This window comes from Rattus rattus, chromosome 9, assembly GCF_011064425.1.
Source record: "Rattus rattus isolate New Zealand chromosome 9, Rrattus_CSIRO_v1, whole genome shotgun sequence".
Taxonomy (NCBI): domain Eukaryota; kingdom Metazoa; phylum Chordata; class Mammalia; order Rodentia; family Muridae; genus Rattus; species Rattus rattus.
This window is the reverse complement of record NC_046162.1, coordinates 25,329,279-25,348,937: the sequence shown is the minus strand read 5'-3', so window position 1 is coordinate 25,348,937 and position 19,659 is coordinate 25,329,279. Positions and strand designations below refer to the sequence as shown.

General features: G+C 35.8%; 1 protein-coding gene across 1 annotated transcript in view; it reads right to left on the bottom strand.

Annotated features, from left to right (window-relative positions):
- Gabrb2 (gamma-aminobutyric acid type A receptor subunit beta2) overlaps positions 1-19,659 on the bottom strand; it is a 206,888-nt gene that overhangs the window by 144,259 nt on the left and 42,970 nt on the right. The gene's annotated exons all lie outside the window — the stretch shown is intronic.

Sequence of the window (19,659 nt, the reverse complement as noted above, 5' to 3'; positions counted from 1 at the left end):
ATCGGCAATTGCTACAAAATTGAACTAGACTGGATGACAATAAATGAATGAATGAGAAAATATTATGCATATAAGTAGTGGGAGTTTATAGGCATGAAGGGAACAAAACACAATACTAGCAGGAAAAATGATAGAACTGTAGACCATTATGTTAACAGAAAGAAGGCACACATTGAGGAACAAATTATTCATGCTTTTTTTCAGACATGGATCTTAGACACACACACACACACACACACACACACACACACACACACACACACACACACGGGTCATGAAACTGGAAATGGAACCAAGGAAAACTGAGTCTTTATAGGGAGGAAGAAGACCAACCCAAAAGTCTGAGAGGATGGGATGGAAGTGAGTGAAGAGAAATGAGCTGGTTATCAGGTGCACACTTACAGCACTCCCTTTTGCCTGAGTTGATTAAGTATAAACAGAGCTCTTAATATATGCCTAATATAATCAGCACTATTATGGAAATTAAATAAATAATGCAAATGCAATTTGTAAACCACATAAAGCAATATATTATGAATAAAGCATTAACATATATATTGTGACATGCTTGATCCATTAAAAGCCTATGGGCACAAAGGAATTGCTCTCTCCCCTTCATTTGAATGACTAACCGGAGGACCAAATACTCATTTGAAAAAAGATAATTACAAATCTATTTTAAAATTAATTCACAATGACCTACTTGAGGGCTTTTAAAAAATGAGAGTCATGTCTTAATCATTCCAGCAGCCTGAGAAGCTAGATCAGCACCGGGGCACAAATGGTGAATGAGTGAATGGGCTGTAAATCATGCCCCTGGATTTATGCCCAGAGCTGGATAATTCTGTATATAAGAAATGCCATTCAATCTTCACAATGCCTGAGGTTTTCCAAACTTGGTTGGTTGTTATGTATCCTAATTTTGTGCTTCACATGGTATATGCGATGATCACTTATAAAAATGTATGTGTGTCACATATACAAAAAGTTTAAATATGTCTCTGGTTTTGCACATCTGCTCACGTTGGACTACTCAAGAAGTTACTTCGTCAAGTAGCATCTAATTTTACCACCAGAATTCTATTTTAATAATGCAGATATACTAAGGTCCTAAAGGCATTTCAGATAGTTGTAGGTGGAAATCAGTTCAGTGGATCACTCTGACCATTACCATAAACGATTTTGCAAATGTCTAGTTCAGAAAAAGAGTTCATGTGAAGATTATTAGAAGAGTTCACTGGCTTAACAGAAACTACACCAGAGAGTCAAGAACAATATTACTACGAAATAATACCCTGTATAGTTTTCTCAAGTCTGTGTCACAAATAACTTAAAAGCAGGAAATAAAAATAAATAGAAAATTAATATTGAGAATAGGAAGATACTGATCCTATTAGAATACTCGCATGGCCTTGACAATAAGCTTTTTTCTACTGAACACAATTGGAAACAGTTGAATTTTAACAGTCAGTTGATACATATTTAAGCACAAGTCACATGCTAACTACAGTTATTTATCTTCAAGGCCCTTCCTACTAAGACGTACTCCAAAATAGAACCTGGATATTTTGTAACCTAGCATATCAGCCTCCATTTCAGTTATTTCAAAACTATACACCATGGCACCATCAGGAAAGAAAGAATTTGTACACATGAAGAAAAGTCTTCCTGCAGTCTCCTCTCCTCTACCCACCTGTTTACTTCAGATAAATCCTTTCGACTTCAGTATTGATCTTGTATCCTGTGGAATTTAACCATGGGGAGCTGTCCCAACTTTGCTGTGTTTGAACAGGAAATTCTCAATTTAACCACAATCCAGACCATCTCCATAAAAGATGGATTTAGAATGTCAAAGCTAAAACCAATTATTTTTCCATCCTGTGCAAACTGATGTTTGTACTGCAGGTTATTTGTCCCACTAGCTGCAAGTAAAATAACAAAATTCTAGAGATAATAAGAAAGCAGCTATCTCTCATGATCATGTAAAGTTAATAATAGAAGATAGACAGAAGAAGAAAAAGAAATTGAGGTAAAATTGTTACAACGAGGAGATTGTTATTGTATTATTGTTTTTTTGTCTTCCTTTTCATTTTACTGCAGTAACATACATGAAGGTGAGCATGTGTCTACATGCAGAGCTAGAAGGATACATCCCTAAAGAAGGGAGATATATGCTGTATCCATGACTGCAAGGGTGAATATTATTAAGCTGCCATCTCCGCTGAAATGCGAACGTTATTTTTTGTCTTCACATGTGAGGGTCTTTTTTAAAATGTGAGTAAGGTGTTAAAATTCATATGCAAAATGCAGGAATAGGAATAGTCAAAATAATTTGGAAAGAAAATAATGCTATCGAAGGACACAGAATGAGTTTTAAGACCTAGTATGAAAATGCACTCAGCTACGTGGGGATGGGTTACAAAAACATAGATCAGTAAAATATACAGGTCTAAAAATATCCACATGTACCTGTAAGTTCACTTGATTTTCAACAAAGAAACCAAGGGAAATAATGGAAAATGCCTGATATTACGGCAACCATCCAATTCAACTGGAATATCTATGTAAGTACAAATAGACGAATCCTTCTGGAAACGTAAACCCCAATAAACAAATTCTTCTGTGAGTTGCCTTGGTCCTGGTATTTTGTCAAAACAAAAACTAATTCACAAAGTATGACATACACCCATATATATGTATATATATAAATTAATTTTATGTTGTCAATTTCATATATATGTACATGTATATTTATTCAATATATACTGTTTGGATATATACACTATATATACTATATAATGTATAAATACACACACACACACACACACACATATATATATATGTTAAATTAGCAAAAGAAAATTAATTCATTTGAATGCTATCAATCAGTTCACCATTCACCCAAATTACCACCTTCACTTTCTAGACTTCTTTAATCTCGGATAGCTCCCTAATTATTATTTTGTGATGATGTTTCTGAGGACTTCTGGTCAGTTGTTTTGTTGAAGGTCATTCTGTCTGGATTTTCTAGTATGTTTGCCTAGTGAATTGGGTTTACAGCATGTCTAGAACTAGGAAACAGAAGCCTGATCATTACACAAGATGCTTCTCCATAAGGGTCATTTCCCCTCTACAGACAGACTGTGCCACTGCTCTGGCCACTTCTAGCCAGAGGTCTTCACTCTGGTGTCTGCTGAAGTTTTTTTCCTGGCCAACCCTATGGTTTTCGTGCCTGTGTCTGCAGTGACGAAGCTTCTGTCTTCCACTTTACTGCCTTTTTGTCTGTGGCTCTCTAATTCTTCATTTCTTTCTTCTCAGGGGAAGTTGGCATTGCTAGTCTATGCATCTTTTCCTTTGTTTTGCATTTAAACCACAGTCACTCATTTGGGAAAAATAACTAATATATTTTCATTTTCTCATTTAATTTTCCTGAATCTGGGGAGAAGCCAACAGGGAGTGAGTGTGTTTAATTTGTGTCTGGTCTGTCCTTTGAGTATGCCAAAGCATCTGTTAGCTTTCTAAATGGGAAGATGTTAAAATATACTTTCTCCGATGATAAAATATGGGATTAATCTGCTTTATCTACTGTAGTGATTTTTGTAAGCTTTAAAAATTGCTGTTACTGCACTAGAACCTTGAGTTTCAGTGACTAATCTTGTGTGTACATTCTTCTAGACAATAGCTTTGTCTTCAAAATTATGTATTTTTAAAAATACCGCAATTTCTTCTCTAAAGCTTTTGATTTCTGAAAAAGCAACCCAACCTCTTTTAATTACCACTGGCAGAAACAAGTATGTCTAATAATCTTTCTTTATTACTTTCCTCTAGAGGATGGTACTCCAAGACTGAGGTTCTGAATGGAGAGTCTGAACTTCTGCCTGCTCTTAGATGGCTCTAATACTGGAAAGGCAGTGTAAGCTCATTATTAATAAAGTACATGATTAATTTAAGTGTAACACACGTTTCTGGAGTATAATATGCCATGTATATTCAACATGCACCCTTGTAGATTTTCCTGTCATTTGGGAAATAGTTTATTAATTTGAGGGCAAACTTAGAAGACACTTTCATGTTTCCTTCTTGTATTTCCAGTGAATTCCAAAATTTGAAATGCAAAATAATTTTCACAATTAAAACCCAAAGTTTTGTTAAAGATATCACATGCAATATGTAAATTATCCTAAACATGACAACTATAAAACTTAGTGATATACAGGATGCATGTTTTTAACATCATAGGTTGTCATCTCCATGAGAGAAATTGTATCTTATTCATGTAGACAAAAACAATATTTAGTACACATCCAGGTAAATAAGAGTACAATGTGGATTTCTTGTGAACACTTAGGAAAATGCACAGAATGCTCTAAATATGATTCCTGTTTCTCGGTATTACATTCTTAGTGATATATTTTAATACTTTTTGTTTGTTTTTAATTATGTATGTGCATGTTTCGGTGTGTGGGTGTGTATACATGAATGCAGACCCCAAAGCAAGTCAGAAACATCGGATCCATCTTGGGGATGGAGTGACAGGTAATTAATTGTGAGTTGCCAGAAGAGGGTATTGCTGTGAAAACTCAACTCCAGGCCACTGGAAGAGCAGTGTGTGTTCCTAACCACTGAGCAATCTATCCAACTCTAGAAATATTTGTAGAAAAAAGCCAAATGCTAAGTTCTAATTCCAAATATTATAGCAAATCTGGTATGTCTCTAGTCTTAAGAGTTGGTGGCAAATAAAGAAGTTATTACAATGACATTGCCACTGTTTATATTTTTATCCTTTCCCTCAATGGGATATTAGGAACCTACACAGAAACATGTCTTCCTTAACTAATACAGTTCGAAAGCTTTTTATATGCATAGAAAGAAACATTAACCTACTTCCACAGCCTTGTACAAACTTGGACATACCCTGTTTCTTTGGCCTCACCTCTGTCACTTTTCTGTCCCAAATTACTTAACATTTATTCATATTGCCTTTTCCTGATTTGCAAACACTTTAAACACTTTTAGATTTTGAATACTGTCTTAATAGATAATGAACAAGCTACATTTCTATGTCTGGCTAGAACTCAAATCCAAGTTCGAAACTGCTCAGCAACCTCTTGACCCCAGTAGACCCTAGTAGACCATACACCGAGCACTTGACACTTTACAAAATCATATTCATTTATTAGGGTAATTCTGTAATTTTTGCCCTCAGAATTGGAAGATATGTTCCATAAAAATGAGCTTCTCGGGTTTTTGAACCATTGTATCTTTTGATATTTAACTACTCCACCCATCTAAAATATTCATGCACTGTCAATTTTTACTTCAATCAATTTGCTTTCATTATTTCTTATCACTGTCCAAAATGCAAACATCAAAACCATGTTCATATACACAGTTATATGTGGCAATTACAAACTAAAAAATTAAGCATACATAAAATAAGCTATATCTATTTTATTACCATCACCAAAGTCGCACAATTTAATGAACTTAGAGTTGGCACAATTGAAGCTCTGAACCTTCACATTTAATATCTTATTATCATAGGTGATATTAATGAGGACAAAGGAGACCTGTTAGTTTCTGAACATACTCTATGCAACTGTGCATATATTACAGAGTGTCAGAAAATACACATAGACCAAGTTTAAACAAAAAAGGCGACTCCTTCGATTCAATTAGTTTGTGCAGCAACTGCGGCAACGTAGAGCTCTTGCTTTCGTGATTAGCTTTCTGAGTATCAATTCAATTAGAAAACGCTTCTTACAAATTAATGCATGCTAAACTTAAACTTATATCCCTCTTGAAGGAGCCGGGGTCTTTTAGAATAAAATATTTAAATTTGATGATTTTTAAAGGGACAATGTATACATGATAGCTTAAAGTAATTAAGTTTATTTAACCAAAATGAGTAATTTCAGTGAGTTATAATTAACTCACATAGCATAACTTTTAAAATAAAGTCATTTTATAAATGAGTTTTTCATGGCTCTGTAACTTGTGTCAGAATTAAAACAAAGGTCACATTATGTCCTAACACTTAAGGAATTGTCCAAACTCAAAACCTGTATAGCTGTGACAGTACAACATTTTCAAAGTTGTCTAGCTATTTACCTTTGAATACAACTATTGTAACGAGTAATTATGTAGATTATGCAGAAACTCAGTCATCTGTCTATTGTATAGCTATTTCTTTAAACTGAAACATTCTCTCCTCATCATTCCCAATAAGTCTCAGGAACCCACAAACATTTAAAAGGCTAGAGAAGGGCCCTGTCTAAGCTTTTGTTAAGCAACAAACATATACAAGGGAAGAGGAACAATAGACGTCGTAGGTTTTTGTTTACTGACTGGACAGGGTTCCCTAAGAATTCTCCTCTCCTGAGTTTTCACCCATGCATGGTCTTTTTGATAGCACAGCTACTTTTCAGTTAGTCTGGGTGGAATGGACTCTGTCTGCTGTTACCATATTCATAATAAGCAGTAGCCCATTCACGTCTCTCCATGAGAAGGTACACAAGGCTCTCTTAGTTTATGTAAGTATATTCTGTGATACTCATGCAACTGAAGCCAAAACTGCTTCCTTAAACCTTTCCTAAGATAGGTTATCATCATTAAAAAATGGGTGAACATCAATTCAATATTAACACAGGGATAGCCCCTTGTAGCCAATTTATAAAATATCAGAAACCAAGACATTATGTGATAATTCAAGAAAGAAGAAAAGGGGAATGAATTTTACAAAGATAAAACAAATTTAACTTCTTGTTTTAAGACAACCGGAACAATAGCTAAAAATTTTGCCTGTTTTTGATGAATAAGATTCCAGGTTAGAAGTGAGTATTTTATTAAAGGAAGAAAGACATTTGCAAGAGCCTAACCCTAACTAACATTTAACTTTAGCTGCATAACTGGGCGGGGTCCTGGGAATGAAGTAATGCTATCCATGTCTCCCTTGTTTCACTTCCCATGTTCTGTTAAAATGTCCACAATAAAATAGAATGGAATGTCCCCAACCATAAGACTGCAGGAAAGCCGTGAGAGACTTGAGACATGAGACTTGTCAAGTGACATCTTAATGTTTGTTGACACTTTAATATGTGAAAGCAAGTACAATTTACTATATATCCATTACATTTGGAATTATGCCAAGGGCTGCATAGAACTTTATGTGAATCAGAGTTGTTTTCATTTTCATAAGAATTCAGTATAAGTTGAGATATAGACTATGATTAAATCAAAATATGAATTTTGAGATATGCAAACACATGTAAAAAAGATCAAAGCAAGGAAGAAGGAGTGATGTGAGAGAAAGTAGAAGAATTCGGTCTGATGGCACAGGCTCACTGTCCCAGTGCTTAAAAGACCAAAGGATGAAAATTACCAGGAGCTTAAGGCCAGCTTTGAATACAAATGAGTTTCAAGACAGCAGTGATTCTTTAAAGACATAGTGGAACCCTAGCCAAACCAAAAGAAAAAAAAAAAAAAGAAAAAAATGACCTAACAAAACATGAGAAAATAGAGCAGAAAGAGTATTTGAAAAAGCCATAGAGAAACATAGTTTAAAAATTTATTTAAAATGACACACATATATAAACATATATGATAGATAGATAGATAGATAGATAGATAGATAGATAGATAGATAGATAGATAGATAGATTATAAAGAGTTTAAATGGTGTTGGTCACAGACTATTTCACAAAATCCCTAATGGTGACAAAGAAAACCTCTCTTCCAGTACAGGTTCTTGCCACTGTAGTCTGTTACATACCAGAACTTGAAGGCAGGACAGTATTTCAGAGACACTGTAGACTTCAGACATAGACCTTTATTGAATCAAACTCGTAATGATCTGGTAACATCCTCTTTGAAGACTAGTTCTGAATAGACTAGAAGTTTCTATGCAAGCTGTGAATGGAGAGAAGCAATTGCTAGATCTACCCAGCTGTAAGTCTTTCAAAGCACAATAAGGATCATCCTGGCTGGATACTTTGATGGTACAATTGAGCCACTTGTGTCTTAGACAGTAACCAACAGCTGTCTCATTGGACCGAAGGACCACTCCATAGGATGGCCTACTTGTCTGTAACTGTAAGTTAAGTGACTTTGCATGGCTGGAGAGGCCATAGAATTTGCGACAGTCATGTCACTAAATCAAAATCATTCCTAATTATAGGGTAACACTGATAAGTACAGCTTTCCCCCTTTATCATAGAAATTTCTTTTTGCAGCAGTTAGAATTTACTACAGAGATGCACACAGGACAACTAGAAAAACAAATTAACTATGGTATGTCCATTTCAAGTTGGTACATCTACAACACAGATCCTACATCAAAGGCTCAGGAAAGATCATGAAGGTAGGGCAGAATGATTGTAAGATCCAGAGGAGCAATGCCCCTCTTGCTCCATAGTGTTTTCTAAACACGAAAGAGATGTCTTCATGAAATCTCAACACTATGATTATGTAAATAAGACCTGAATAATAACCACTCCAGTCAATGTGCCAAAATGGATGGAGGACATGTCATAAGACCCCATTCAATATTAAAATCTATAGGCAATTAATACCTATTAGGGGAGGGCATATTAGTTTGCTCTATTTAGGAATGAGCTCAGAGAAAGGGATTCCAATTCTAAGTGGTCATCCCTAAACACATGTACATAGGAAAAATACCACGTGGATTCAGTAGATGTGTGTGTGTGAGGAGGGAGGGGGGAGAGAGAGAGAGAGAGAGAGAGAGAGAGAGAGAGAGAGAGAGAGAGAGAGAGACTAGAGAAGAGGTTATAAATTGACAGACAGTGGGAAGGTGGGCTAAAGGAAGAACAAAAGAAGGTTGCAAATAATATAAATTTAGCAAGTTTAGGTATGAAATTCTCAAAAAAGAAAAAAGAAGAGAAAACCAAAGAACACAAACAGGGAAAATAAAAATAAGAATCTAAGCATATTTATTCTGAGTCAAAATTTCAGAGTAGTTTCTAAGTTTCCTTACCTGGAAACTATTGCAGAATTCCCTAGATCTCAATAAAAGACAATGTCATTATCTGTAATCCAAGCAGCAATAAGAATGTTTGTTTCATAAGAATGTTGAATACTGAATGATATAACTCCTGTGTAGAGGCAAGTAAGTGTCTTATTGTAAACCCTAAAGTGAAATTAAAAAGAAAAACTGAAAGATTCCGCACTCCAATTGTACCGTGATGTCACCTGGACATCCTAACCTGAGCAATTACATAAGGAAAGACTAAAATGACACTCATTTTCCAAAAGACAAAGAATACCATCAATGATGTTCTCTCTATATATAAATGGCTATTTGATACTGTGAGAACTATTAATTTAGAAAAGTTGTAAAATACAAAATGAACATCTACTTGGTTATATTTCTATAAATTAGAAATGGAAACTATGGATTGAAAATGTTTGTCAATCATGTACCTATAAGATGTTAACAGTGAAACCATAGTAATGAACTCAACAATGAAATGGCAACAATACGGTATAAGAGAAAGACAAAGTTCTTTATCAAAATAATATAGAAAATTACAAAGGTATGCTGACATTTTTCAAACTATAAATTGACATCTCACCAAGGTGTCACTTCACAACTATGGTAGCTGCAATAAACAATCTACCAGATACAAAATCAAAATTTAAAATGTAAAAAAATTAAGAATGTATAGGAAAAAGTATAAGTTATAGAAGACTTATAAGAGAAGACTTTGGAACTCTTATATGATACTGTGAAATTGCATAGATGTCATGAAGAAAGTATAACTGTTCCAATGAATGAATGTATGAATGAATATATCATCATGTAACATCAACTGACTGACCTGAGAGCCAGTTTAAAATCATATAAGGTACATTATCATATATGGTGCAGTTTTTCCAAAGCAAAGAATTATATCACAAGCCCACCATTCCTTACTTAATAAGTTCAGTTTTGTATATTTTACGGAAAATGCCTTTTCTATGTAGGGAAAGCTGGTCCTAAATTTTTCTTAGCTTTCTGATTACTTGGACTGCAGATGAGAATAACCATGCCAGGCATCTTGTAGTTTTCAATGGGGTGTATTGTAATGGAACTAGAGGAGAACCCAAGGTCAAGTTTTTCCTTGCCATTTCCAAAATGGGTTGTGTTAGACAAGCAGGCAAAACCACCCTGGATACTCATATCATCATTTATCTTCCCACAGGTCCACAGCAATAAGTTTGATCATGGCAATTCATTAAACATTAAATTGATATGGTCTCCAGAAATGGGAGAAATGCAAAGAAACGACTTTTGTAATTTTGTCATATGTCATGCTTAAAATAATTTTGAGACATTTCTTTAAACCAGTTTGCACACATAAAACCATTTCATTTTTTAAATAAAGGAAACTCGGTATCCAATGACGCACATTGCCACTTTGACCAGCTGTGACACATGTGGTGCTGGCCTCAAAAGAAACCTTTTAAATCTAAACCATCAACACTTATGAATCTATTTTTATGCTCACCACACACTGGCCAGGATTATATATTTGTATTAAGCATATCAAACTAAATGACTTATGATGTGCTTCTTGTGGTGTTTTCTAATGGTTCATTAGTCTGATGGTTACAAAATAAGTTCACAGAAGACATTACAGAGACAAGTACACATCAGTTTTTACAGACATTTGCTATGGCTGGTAGTACTACATTCATATATGTTTTATATTTTTAATAAAGGTCTCACCTTATCTACAATTATAGTGCTTAGCAGAGCCCATCTAATCCTAAGTATCTAGTTGGTCTTTCTCTTTGATTCTCAAAGTGATTTTTATATGAAAAGTAGAACGAGGTAAGGAATCTCAGAGACAAGAGGTGCCATGGAGTCCCTTTTCAATATTTCAGATGCTCATTTTTGTTCAGCTCAGCATGAGCCAGGCTCGTTCACTCTGAAGCGGCAGCTTCTGAGGAGATCTGACAGTTCTAAAGGGAAAGGACGTTTTCAAATAAGGACATAGTCTGTTTTCGTACTTTTGACAAGCTGGTGGAACCTAAGAACTTGGCCAGTTTGCAGACTGGGGATGGAGCAAAGAGAATATGCTTAGTCAGTGCTTCCAGGAGAATGGCTGATGGGCCAAGAGGAAAAACAAATGCATACGATCAAGTTTTGCAGGAAAGGTGATATATATATACAGATTATTAAGACATAAGTGACATTGAGCTACAGGTCAATATTTTTTAAATCACTGGTGTACAAATGGGCCAATATTTTTGTGGATGCTAGTAGCATCCTGTTCATCCCTCATCGTAATCCTTAGTTCAAGCTCTGCACCTGCGTATTTCTTCGATCTCTTGCCCTGGCAACTTGACCATAGCCCTTCACCATTTACTAACATGGATGTCATCAATGTTCTAAGTTTTGTCATCACGAAATCTTTAGAGAAAATAGTCCAATAAAAGAATGTGAAAAAGAAGTTTCAATGGTTCAAACTACCCACTCATCTTGAAAACAGGACTATTCTTTTAGGAAACCATTCAATGTGTAATGACAAAGCTCGCAAATGAAGGAAATGGGGCTTCTCTTAGTCTCAAAGAGAGAATAATTATTGCTAAGAAAATAAAAATAAATTAATGGATGTACTCGACAGTGACAGAAATTCGTGGTGACCAGTCACCAAAAATTGAGGAGTTGTTTTCAGAGGTTTGGCTATCCTAAGACAGCCAAAATTTAAGAAGTGATTACATTCATAGGTCAGGATAGGACTACTTTTTTATTAAGTTGGTTTCTAAAACTTTCCCCTGAAAACGTTTAAGCTTCCTGCTTGTAGGCTATGATTATCCTCAGAAAAGCAGAGCCCATGCTTCTGGAACAGAGCAAGTGCTCTGTGTCAGTGGACAGGAGAATAAAACAAGCAAATGTTCTTACAAAGAAAATGGTTTCCTCATTCTGGACCATAAACAAAGACATCAATGACTATGTCTTTACTAATGTTTATTTCTTAGCTCTTACTTCCTCTAAAGATCTGAGGCAGTTTGTTACAAGGTGTGTTTCCCATAGGTGGCATTTTGTCAAATATCACAGAATGGACAAATATGATCATGTCAGGGACATTAGTGTCCTTCCTAAGGAACTTTCAATCACTAAGATACACATCAAACATTAAAGTCTGATCTTATATATGATGATTTCCTATTTTAGCACATTTAAAAGGAATTCTTTTGGAGTCAAATTTTATTTAATTGTTGCTTGAAGAAGAATTGCATACATAGGTAGTTTTACATACATAGAATAATAGAAGGTGCCTTTTCCTACTGATTGTTTTGGAAGAAGAACAGTACATTTAAAAGGATAGTTTTTTTAAAAAAAAAAAAAAGAAAAAAGTTATTAATCTACAGGGTCCTTTTTTTTAAACAACAGTATACATTTAAAACTTCTCCATTCCTAATAGAAAGTTAAGACATGAAAAAAAATCACGTAAACATTCAGTAACATAAGCGTGTACCTACTTTAAAAAGCTTCATTAAACAAAATAATGGTTATGTATCATTTATCAAATCTTATGTCAAGGGTATTTTAAGGCTTCTCTTTAACTGCAACAATTTGTATACCAAGATTCATGAAAACACCGGTTAAAGTTAAGTGGGAAAATTGAATTATTCATTAAGTATGGTCATGCAAGTGAAGTAATTTACTGACAAAGAATGCAGTGGCTGGACCCTGTTAACACAGTCTTGAAATTCCATCTATTCCAGAGGCAAAGGCAGGAAGAACACAAGTTCAAGCCATGACTGTGCAGTATCCCAAGATCTTGTCTCAAATTTTTATAAAAAGAAGAAGAAAACGAGGAGAAGATGTAGGACGTATTTCTTACTCTGTGCCAGGGCACAAACTGATTGCTGGATGGGAGAGCAGTTACACACGGGCCTGGCTTCTAAAGCACCACTCAGTCAGTGCCACCACATGCCATCAGAATTTAGTGTATGGCCATTATCACTGTATTCTCTTCAATGATTTTTCTTTAATAGGTTTATTATTTCTGAAATGTGGTCAGTGTGAATTTACTAGGATCACATGATAAATCAACTTGTCACTTAGACAACAATAAATTTCTAACGCCCCCAAAGCAAAATTACAAATGACAGTTTGAAAATATATATCACCCACTTCTATCCGTGACAACTTTCTCTTAGAGAAGCAGTGTTGTGCTTTATATTTTCTGCCAAGTAGAACAATATTTATCTACAGACAAAACAGACAAGCTAATAAAATAGTTATTCCATCTAAAGCTGGTATTATCCATGATTATCTTTAATCCATTCAAGAAAAATTAATAAAAATCATGGTTTAAAGTCTTATCTGAAGTTTAGGCATCAACCTGATCTGACGGATTCTGAGGATAGAGCTATCCATGAGTGCCCTGTCCTTAGTAAGCCCCTGAAATTCACAATGGTTACAGTACTGAGCCGAAGTAAATATCTTCCCTGTCTCCAGAGGAAATGCTCAGATAGGCAGTGATCCTAAATCCTTGAATCTTCATAAGAAAGCCAACTATTACATCAGGGAGATCTCTGAGCCAATATTTCAAATTTACAGAACAGAAGTTTGTAGCCCGTAATTGTGCCCCAAACTCAGTGTACTTGAAGATCTGGTGAACCCTGACAGAGTGTTACATTTTCAGATCCCAGACTCCTTCATTGTCAAGTTCTTTATGAGCAGTAACCCCATCAACAGGAGAACATAGGCTTATATGTTTGCACACTTGGTTTCCTCTTGATGGAACTGTTGGGCTTGTTAGAGGAGTGTCACTGTGTGTGAGCGTTGAGGTTTCAAAGGACTAGCGCCATCCCAAATAGTCTGTCTCTTGCTTGTGAGTTAAGATGTGAGCTTTCAAATGTTCTTGCCACCATGGCTTTGTTATGCTCTCATGGCCTCTAAGCCTCTAAAATCATAAGCTCAATAAAATCCTTTAATGTATAACTTGCCTTCATCATGGTGTTTTGTCATAGCAATTAAAGAGTAACTAAGAGAGGAGGAAAGGGTTCATTTCAACTTATGGCTTACAGTCCAGCATCAAAGAAAGCCATGTAAGAATTCAGAGCAGGACCCTGGAGATGAATAAAAACCTGGAGCAGAAACCATGGAGGGATGCTGCTTGCTAGCTTGCTCCCCGGCTTATGTTTAACTAATTTTTAGTGTAGCCAAGTCCCACCTGCATAGGGATGGCACCACCTATAGTCACTGGGTCCGCCCAAAGTAATTGCAATAAAAACAATGCCTCATCTACAGAGTCGCAGGGCAATCTGATGGAGGTAACTCTTCAGTAGATAATCTGTCTTCCCAGGTAACTATTGGTTAGTATCAAGCTGATAGCTGAGGTTAATACTGGTAATGTTCAAAGAAAAAATCCAAAAGATTTTTACTTTGATTTTAGTATATCTTTCCATATTTAATCTCTGTTTATCATGGATTTTTGAGCACCAGGCAGCAGGTAAAAGTCCCTGGTAGGACTGAGTTTTATAGAGCTTCCACATGTATTATTCATCTGGACATCATGTGTTCCAAACAACAGTTCTGTTAACATGTTTCTCCATAAAATTATATCATGTGCAAAGTGTGAGATTGAAATACTACATTCATCTATGTTTCCTTAGAGATGCACAACGATTTATTATAGGGTCAAACTAAACAAAGTTAAGTGGTTTCTATACTGGGGGAATTAAAATTTTCAAAGACTATTTTAGGAAAGTATGCCCATTGCAGCAAGCGTGACCCTTCCCATTTTGTCATTTCACAGCAATGCCTCTGAGGGGGGTAGCAAAATTCTACTCATTCTTACTAGTCTTTGCCTGTGAACTTTACCAATATAAGGTTCATCCATTTCTTTTTTTATTCTTATGTTTTATATATGTATTTATCTTGTGGTGACAAGGCTGAGTACAGGATCTAGTATGAGATCACCCCTCAAACAATAATCCTGAATGTGTATCAGAAAAGATTCAATTATTTTTAAAAAAAAATAAAATACTAAGTAGGCAAAATCAGAGCTAAACAGTTAACAAAGCATTCCATAAGGCTTTTAGGTGTGGTCATGCTTGACCCACATTGTAAGAATAAAAATTAAAGTAAATAAAAGTGCCATTGCAATGAATGAACCTTAAATGAGTGCTGTAATTCAGGACCCCAAATTCAGAAGTCTGGCTTGAGTCTCCAGACTCAAGAAAAAATTTGGGAAATTTTAGTGTGGCTTAACAATAAATGTGCTTTAATAGAAAGACAGATATCATTGCTACTGTAGCATACAGAATAAAAAGAACCCAGAAATATATACTTTACAGGTTTACCTATGAGAAAATACAGTTAAATGTTAAAATGATGGAATTGTTATGGAAGTATTTTTCTCTCAACCTGACTCTTTAATGGAAGAACTCTTTCTCCCAAATCCGTGACAGATGGTAACCCAATTCTGCTTGGATACTTCCAGTAATGAAATCTCTACCTGGCAAAGCAGACATTACACTGTTGGGTGGATGAAACTGGGAGAAAGCTGTTTGCTTGTGATTTTCACCCTCTGGTGTACACAACATCGAGTCTCCCTTTGAAAGGTAGCTGATGTGTAATTTGAGACAGTTTGCATAAATTAAGACGCAGAGATAAGATGAATGAACGCAGTAGCATAGTGAGACTTTATTTCCTGTGGGTCTTTCTGCATACAGATATAAGGGACCACTCCTCCACTGAGAAAGGATCGTTATTTGAAGGACAAATATTGGAATCCTAGATGAGATCAGCTTGGAAAAGATTCATGCAAGAATCAATGTTGGTCACCAACTTCCCTCCTTCCTGCTCTATTGTCTTAAAGGCAACGAAAAATACTTTTTTTTCTAACTAGTTTTGTGGATATATTGTACAGCACATAAAACCAAAATAACTTTAAATCCTTCAAAACTCACAATAAGTTCATGCAATTCAGCATCTATTATAAACGGAGGTGTCTTCATCCCAACTCTATTGACATCCATTCTCTTACCTGAGCTAGAGCTCACCACATCTTTTCTTGTTTCTGACAAATATTTGCCACACATTTACCAAAGTACTTCCTCAAAAATACATTTTTTGCATGTCATTTTCTTTCCTAAACTTATATCAGTATTGGTTTAGAGTGTTCACAAGATTTTCAATTCCTAAATGAGGGTTCTGTGATTGCTTTCCTCTCAACTTGACAGAACCTGGAATTACCTGGACAGATGCTCTCCATGAGAAAGTTTCTATATTGACCTGTGGGCCTTATTGCACAGGGTTGCCTTAGTTAACTGATTGATTGATTAATTAATTGGTAAAAGAATAGCCATCCAAATGCATTTGGAAAAATTCCCTAGATAGGGTGTCCTAGACAAAGTAAGAACAAAGAAAACATAAACAAGCAAATGAGTGCATAGTCATTCATGCTGTCCCTGCCTTGGATGTGGCGGTGATGTGACTCGCTGTCTTAAGCTTCTACTGGTGGAGCTTCCATGCAGCGGTGGACTATAACATGGGGATGGATGCTAAACTGAATCTTTTCCCATCTACATTCCTTTTTTTAGAGGGAGTTTTATTACAGCCACAGAGATTAAACTAGGATGCCACGTCCCAATCAATGTTTTCTGAATATTAAACTTCATTAATACCCTTGACTTCTAGGCTCCCTAGCACCTAGACTTTTTCACAATCAATTTCTCACGTCTCTGTCAATTTTCCCTTATCGTCTTCCTTCAAGCAACTCCCATTTATTCCTTAGGTCCTAAATCATATGGCGTGTGATATAGGAGTCGCCATTTAATGATGGGTTCTCCACCTCAGTTGTTTTCTCCATTGTCTGTATTCAAATCTAAGTTAGATATTTCTAACACACTGTGGTGATAACTGTATATTCTTACCTGGAACAGTGTTTATTATGTCACAGTGTCTTATGTTCTTTCTGCTTCCATACATTATAAAGTGTACAAAGTTGGGATAATGCTCTAAGTATGCAGTCTATATTACCACTGTCAGGAAATGGCACATAGTAAGAAATTAATAGCATTGTCCGGGAATACATCAGTGTAATAAACTGAGGAGAGTTCCCTGGCCTTGGCTTGGTTGCACCTCTATTTTTTAAGGAAAGCAATCATAGAATTGTTTGGTCATATTTCAGTTCAGTATCTGCTGAGAACTCCACAGACTAAACACAATTTCCAGTTATATACTGCTACACATGTTGCAAAGTCACTTGTGGTCCCTATCAAGAAGTTTTGTTTTGTGAATGATGTATCTTTTTACTTTGGGTTTATTTACTGGCAAGAGTGGGAAATTATCAAAAGTCCCAGTTATAGTGGTCAATAAAATATGCTAGTACCATCAATGACTAACATAGACTATGTACTTCAATAATTATTGGAAATAGGTGGATATGTGAAACAATTCAAAATATAATGCAACAACAGTATAATAATAGAGAGGGGAAGTTGAAAATTTGTTGAGGGAAAAAGATGCTTCGTGAAAAAATATTAAATGCTCTGGAATTAGCACCATGAGCAAAATTGGCCTCAACTGAAGACATATTTCTAGACAATGTAGCTATCCAAATGGAGAAAGGGACTTCAAAAGAAAGGAAAACCTTCACAGGTAAGGGCAGAGTATGGGTGTGGGGTAAAATTAATCATTACTAAATCTATGCAGATACCAATAATAGAAGAAACACACAAGAGAAAGGCGAAATCTAAACCAGCAAGCAGGTCACTGTGAGTGTACTTTGAGTAATAAGCAAAGATGATCTTTATTTCCACCCAGCATGGAATCCTGCTGTATACAAAATGCAGTGTTTTGTGTTTCGTTTAATGTAGTTTGTATTATTATAATAATAAATTCTAAGGTACGTAATTTAGCCATTTTTGCGGTTAGAAAATAAGGAAAGGAACGGTTCATGACTTAAGTAAAGAGTTATTAAAACAGAATTAGAGCTCAGAACTGTCTACAGCCAAGCCCGCCAAAACTATAGGCTGAAGACCAGAGTGAGGGGCTACAAAGAGGACTGTGCAATTAAGAGGATGCATTGCTCCTACAGAAATCCTGAACTGGGACCTGAGCATCTAGGTCAGGTGGCACACAACCATCTGTAACCCTTGCTCCAAAGAATCCGATGTGTCTGGACTGTAGAGGCTGCTGCAGTCATGTGCAAAACCCCACACACTGGCACGAGACCCTTAAAAATAACAAGAACAACAACAAAAAAAATAAAATAAAACAAGCCAAAAAGCCTAATGTGTAGAATGAAATGGGCAAGAAGAACCAACTATTATTAATCTAATATACTTTGGGTAGAAGGATTTGGTGTTTCAGACACAATATCCATTTCTATTTGCACCCGTCTCACATAGAAAGTCTGATCCTTCTGCCTCAGTCTTCTGAGCTTTGAGGATTCAGTTACGCATCAGCACCCTCACCTCTGCGTATATTTTAAGTGTGCATTCGTTTTAACTGTGACTTGTTACCTGCAGTCTGGGATGAATTTTTCTATTAATACTATAGTTTAGTTGCTCCAAAAATTTTGGAATTTGTACACCTTCTGGTTTTAATGTTTGAATTATTATCCAATACTCAATGTGCACAGGAGTTTGGATTTTAAATAGTGCAGTGTTCATATTTTGTGGGTTTCCAACTCTTTTACATTTTTGGACGTAGCAGCCCAAAGAATTCATTGAGAAAATGACAAACCCAGCTAAGTATCGAGGTAATATGTACACAACTAGATTATTTCATCCTCCAGGTTCAGAGATCTTCATAAGGTAGGTCAATAAGATACTATTTTACAATTTTTGGTCAAGGAAATTGAAATACATATTTCCATTTGTAGACTAGAGCCTTTTATCTCTTAAAGAGAAGGGCAACACTTGAAAACAACTGCCTAAAAATAAAGAGAAAAGGTGAATATAGTCATCAGAGATGCGGGCTGACTGCAATGATTGTAGACAATACCATTTGAGCATGTCTAGATGCTCTGTTAGCCATGTCTGAGGCCAAAGCAAGGCCTGGTCAATTCAGTTAGTGAGACAATGCATTCCCTTTTTATGGAAGCCTGCTTAAGTGCTGTTTTTGTTATTGCCTAATGACATGGCAAATATCTGATACTTGGATCACTTTAAGATAGTCACAGATCTACACTAAACTTTGAAGAATATGTATGACTATTAGATAAGAAAGATGAAAAAATAGTTTTTTTTTTCTGGAAAGAGGCATTGTAGACAAAATCCATCATTCTTGCCATCAGAGTTCTCAGTTTGACGTGTTTCTTTTATCTATCACAATTGAACAATCTACAGAAACAAACATATTCCCCAACAACTCCATGTCTCTGGAAAATGCACGCCCAAAAGCATCTTGTCTATAGTGATGGATTGCATTTTAATTCCCTACGCACATCACTGAAAGAGAGTTTGATAGCATCTATGATACACTTTATAGACTGGTTCATACAGCTACAGCACAATGCCTTTGCCAAAGCACCCAGCAGGTTACTTTGAAGGACAGCATATCAACTGAAGAGCACCCATTCGCGGCCTGTGAAGTCAGCTGTGTAATGCATGAATTTATACATTAACTTGGTGGCTCTCATTATGCAACCCTAAAATAGAGAGAGATTCTTTGCCTCCCATTCAGTCCTC